The following is a 5,365-nucleotide window of genomic DNA, read 5'->3' on the forward strand; positions in this document are numbered from 1 at the left end:
CTGCTGCCAGGCTGCCTGCAGGGCTTCCTGCAGAGCCACAGAACTGCGCAGAGCCCGGTGCTTCACTCCGCAGCTGTAAGGACACCAAACTAAAACTCCTTGGAGGAGTGTTAATTAGCTGCGCCCCAAATCATTTAAGGTGCATTATGGTGACTAATTTCCTACAGCAGCTGGAATTAATGCGCAATGCACTGCCGAGGCGTGTAAACACCAACACCTTTAAAGAGGTACAAAAGCATTTAGCCCACTTTAAAGTCTCGTGCACACACCCCCTTCCTTTCGTCTACACACGGCCTATATTTCTGCATTCTCTATGACTCATCAGTCATTGTTTAATGCAACACAGACTACAAATCCCATAAAGCAAATCATAAGAAAAGCAGAACTTCCAGTGTCTTTTACTGTTGCCATTAAATAGTTCCCCAAGGAAGGTTTTAGAATCAAAAGCATACGGGATTCTACATTCAAGTCATTATTTTAATACAAGCTATTCTATTGACAGGGAAATTGGTCAGATCTCCTTGCAAAAGTTAATGATGAACACACACACACACACACACACACACACACACACACCCCCCAAGATGCTGTGGCAGGCAAAGAGCACAAATATGCTCAGCAGTCACCCTTTCCTGAATCGGAGGACATTATGATAGAAAACAGGATGGTGTGATTTACAATGCCCCCAGTAGCACCATAGATTCTTGCAGTCTTAGCCTCTTTTCCACTCCTATCCTTTTCTCTATTATTAATTGTTCCTTTTCACCTCTCATCTCATGCTTTAACATCAGCAGTGTTTAACTTGCAGGCTATGAAGGTACCCTCTCCTTTCCTCCTCAGCTGGTCACTAGCAGTAATATAGGTCACACTCTTAACCTTCCCTGTTTCTTATGGTCTAAAAATTGAATTTGTTTTGGCCTGATCCTGAAATGAGCTCCACACGGACCTCTGCATCTATGCAGAACTTATTACAGGGTTGAAACCTTAACTGTTACTTGCCAATTACCAGAAGTACCCTATAACCTGCTTTTGAATGCCATGGGATCAGGTGCTAAAGAGAATGAGGAATTTGTGGAGGTCTTATTTGGGGGGGCTGAATGTCATAGGTCACTGGAAAAAAAACGATTGAAAACCCCATGCTTTATATCTTTCATGTAACACACATAAAATGCAGTCTATGTTAATTCTAGCTGATATCCTTTTTCTCACAATCATACTAATTGTGCTAACCAATCATTATTTCTCATGCCAGGCACTGAAAAATAACTAAACATTTTTGGCCATTGTGTTCATCTATGGTTAAAGACTATAAAAAATGAAACAAGTAGGGCAGAAACACAAAGAAAATTGCTGTTAGGGGACACCAGAACCACGTCTTAGGATGTCAAAGAGAAGTATCGGAGAGTTTGTTCTTGATAGCCAACTTCGGATGCAACCATAGCATTTTCTCGTACTCCGTGCTAAGAGTACTTAAAAGGAGAAAGAAACTGCCTTTTTATTTTCTTTAAATTCACTAGTGCCTCATAATGCAGTTACCTATTTTAATACACTGTGGCTGCTGGTTGTAAGTTGATTGTTCTTGATTTATTGAACACAATGCATTAAAACAAAGAAAACAGTGAGAACATTGCAAAATGGAGGTTTATTGTTCCCACCATTTACATTCCAGAGCTTCCTTCCTCTTAACCCTCTATAAAAGACCTGTTTTACCACATACATGGCAAAAAGTTTAGCTTGAATCTTGGCCTTTGTTCAATCAGGCTTTCAAAAAACTCCTCAGAAAAGGTTTTGATGCAAAAAAATTGAAAACATTCCAATTCACAGCCCAGGTTTGGTGTAAATCAATGTATTTCAATGGGAATTATAACTGCATGGCAAACTGCAGTATCTTGTAGAGATACTCAAGGTACCTGTAAGTGAGCTAGCTTGGGTACTGAAAGCAATCTCAGTGTGGCAATATGGAGCTCAGTGTGGGCTAATTTACCCAGCTTCTCAAAAAAAGCAGCAAACAAAAGGTCAATACCAAACTGGTGATCTAAACATCCAGCACATCAGGAAGTCTGAGCAGCCTTTTGTGAGTAAAAGAGGCATAAATACTGAGCTGTAACATGTCCAGAAAAAGAATTTCCACGTTGGAAGCACCATGTAGGCTGCACTGCATTGATTCTACCTAATTATCTACAATCAGAGTGGAGGTGCAGACATCCTGCTTACAGAGAAGAGGAATCCTGTATCGAATTCTGTGTAATCCATTCAGAGAAAGCACATATAGTATAAGTAGTATTAGAGTATGTAGTATGTATGTACATATCAAAGGATGTACCGTATGTAGTAAGCATATGTAGCAAGTAGTATTAGGGTATTACTTATATGTAATATAAGTAGTATTAGAGTGATGTTTTAGCCATGATGGTCCAGGAATCATCTGAAAGGTAAGAAGCTTTGTTGGGGGGGGGGGGGGTTATGTTTTATTGGACCAACTGAATGGTTAAAATAAAGTTCAACAAGTTTTGGATCGGGTCCTGATGACACCTGATGAAGAATGTCTTGCATCCAAAAGCTTGCCAGACTTTATTCCACTCATACGGTTGGTCCAATAAAAGGTAAGTACTCCTCCAAAATTTTTGCCTCCATGTAATAAAAGGTGCTGAAAGATTGCCTCGCATATTCTTTAGCATTTGGGGCTGGTGCCAATATTATAGACTGATGCAGTAAAAATGGCCATGACAGCTTCTCTTCCTCCTCCTATTTTGCAACTTACATAATATTTTCTGCATGAATCTGGAGCTAGTAAGGCTTTGTCAGAACTGTTATTCATGTGCAACTTCATCCAGCCTCCTCTTATCCATGCAAACCAGATTACAGCACAGTGATTTGGAGATTATTGGAGCAGAAACATAGTTGCCAGTGCATCTACCAGGTAAGCCAGTCAGGGATCCACTCAAAGCTTGATGCTGCTACAGCTAAAAAATGATGTTGCATAAGTAGAGAAAGCAGCCAGCTTCAGATTTTGAAACTAGCTGTGTATGGTGGCATAGGGAAAGATGAATAAATTGTACTGGGCCATAGCAGAAGAAGGTTTCTTTACCCTTACTCAGAAAAAAAAATCCTGCTGAATTCAACTGGAATGTTTTGGCAATTAAGAAGTAAAAGCCAATGGCAAATTTCAGGGTTGGGCCTTTGAGTGAAATTCACCCTAGGTACAAGTCTAAATCAGCAGATGGACCTCACACTTTCTCTACAAGGGCAAATAATTTCTAATGGGCTTAACTCACTCCTGTAATCATCCCACCACAAGTGAGTGTTGAAATAAGTGACAGAACAAAAACCCTGCATCCATTTTTCTCACAGGAAGTATACGTAGTAATTCAAGACGCTGTGATATTTGTCAAAAAAAGGCAAAGCCCCAGCCAAACTTAGGCTCTGTTACTTGTACCGGTGGACAAGCTGTACAGAAGAAAATGAAATCCAATCCTGACCATGTGCTCCTTTCTGTTTCCCACATAACCAGATGCAGAAATTACCAGCTGTTTCAAAAGAAAGCTCAGGAAGTTCCCATATGTTGTGTTATCCTTGCACTATGTAACCGAATTACTTGTTACTGAATTACTCTGAAATGCTTTGAGTGTAGATGAATAGAAAGCAAAAAAAAAAAAAAAATGAACATGAATCTCCACAAGAAAAAACACAGTGTATGTACCATGCTGTAGCAGCCACAAACTACCTCTCAGCACTGCCTCTGTACAGAGGAACAGTGCAGTGGTAGATACCTTGCTAACCGTATCATTGTCTCCTGGCAGAAAATGATGTTATGATATCATGAGAAACATAATACTCATACCAGAAATACTATGCTTCAGCACTTCTACGAGGAGGACATAGATTGATGGGATAAACTCTAGACAGTAAGGCAAAAGGAACAAGTCCTTCTGTACTTTAACATCTTGACCACTACCACCTCTCAGCTCATCTCCAGGTAGACATCTGAGATGGTCTCTGGCTGCGTGACAGACAACATCATTAAATGTAATTCAGAGACATTTAGTGGAAACTGGAAAGATGTGTGTGGACAGGCCAGGCAAAAATTGTTTCCTACCTGAATTGCCTGCCATGGAGTGTGTATTAGGCCGGTGCGAATAGGGAAGTATCCAATTCAGATTCAGCCAATTCAGAGGACAGTGATTCGATTCAGAGATTTGGATCACTGTTCTGAATCAATTCAGCTGAAATTGGCTTTGGAAGATTTGGTGCCGGTTCCGAGAGATTCGGCGATTCGGCCATAGACTATAATGGGGAATCACTGAAATACCTATAACTTTGTTACTCTTTGGCTTATTCAGATAAAAATTGCAGAGATGGTATCCCCTTCAGAGGGCATTAAGCCTGCCAAGTTTCAAGTGGATAGTTGTAGGGGTTTCTGGGAAACTGCACCTCAAAGTCTCAAAAGCAAAACTCACGTCGTGTGTGTTAAGGCAGATTTAGCTGAAAACAGCAGAGATGGCAGCTCCTTCTGAGGGCATGAGACCTGCCATGTTTTAAGGAGATAGGTGCAGAGGTTTTGGGGAAACTGCACCTCAAGCTGCTTATACGCGCGTGCGCGCGCGTACATGCGTGCGTGCGTGCGAAGGCGCAGTGGGGTGAAAACTGCAGGCATGCTAGCCCCTGCTGAGGCCATGAAGTCTGCTAGGTTTCAAGGGGTTAGGTGCAGGGGGTTCTGGGAAACTGCACCTCAGGCTGCTGACAAGCAAGACTCACGACATGGATGACTGTATGTGTTAAGGCACAGTGGGGTGAAAACTGCAGGCATGCTAGGCCCTGCTGAGGCCATGGATCCTGCCAGCGTTCAAGGAGATCGGTGCAGGGGGTTCTGGGAAACTTCACAACAAGCTGCTGACAAGCAAAACATGTGACATGGGTGATACTGTGTGTGTCTTAAGGCATACCCTCACTGGCACTGGGGCCTCTACACGACATAGTAGTATGCCCCAATGAGGTCTCCTCCTCCCCCCTACAGCCTCAGCCCAGTCCACCACTTTAAATAATAATAGGTAATAAGCAGTGTACTGCAGCATAGTAGCATCTCAGGCAGCCAAACTGTCACAAACGAGTGCCTTACTTTCCTTTTCTGCAGGAGCTTCTTATCCAGCAGCTGCCAGAGAATTGTCCCTGCCAGCCCCAGCCCCGGGGCTTAGATATGCCCACGGCCCTGTGGGCTTCCGGTCAGCTGACCAGGGACAGATGCTAGGGGTGTTGGTCTAAGGACATGGAACTGGCAGACAAGGTCCTTTGGGCCAATCTGTTATCTTTTAGTAGACCAACTGGATAGTTAGAGAAATATATCTTAGCAAGCTTTTGGGTTAAAAAA

The sequence above is a fragment of the Gavialis gangeticus genome, unplaced genomic scaffold, assembly GCF_001723915.1.
Source record: "Gavialis gangeticus isolate Ggan-Ray unplaced genomic scaffold, GavGan_comp1, whole genome shotgun sequence".
NCBI lineage: Eukaryota > Metazoa > Chordata > Crocodylia > Gavialidae > Gavialis > Gavialis gangeticus.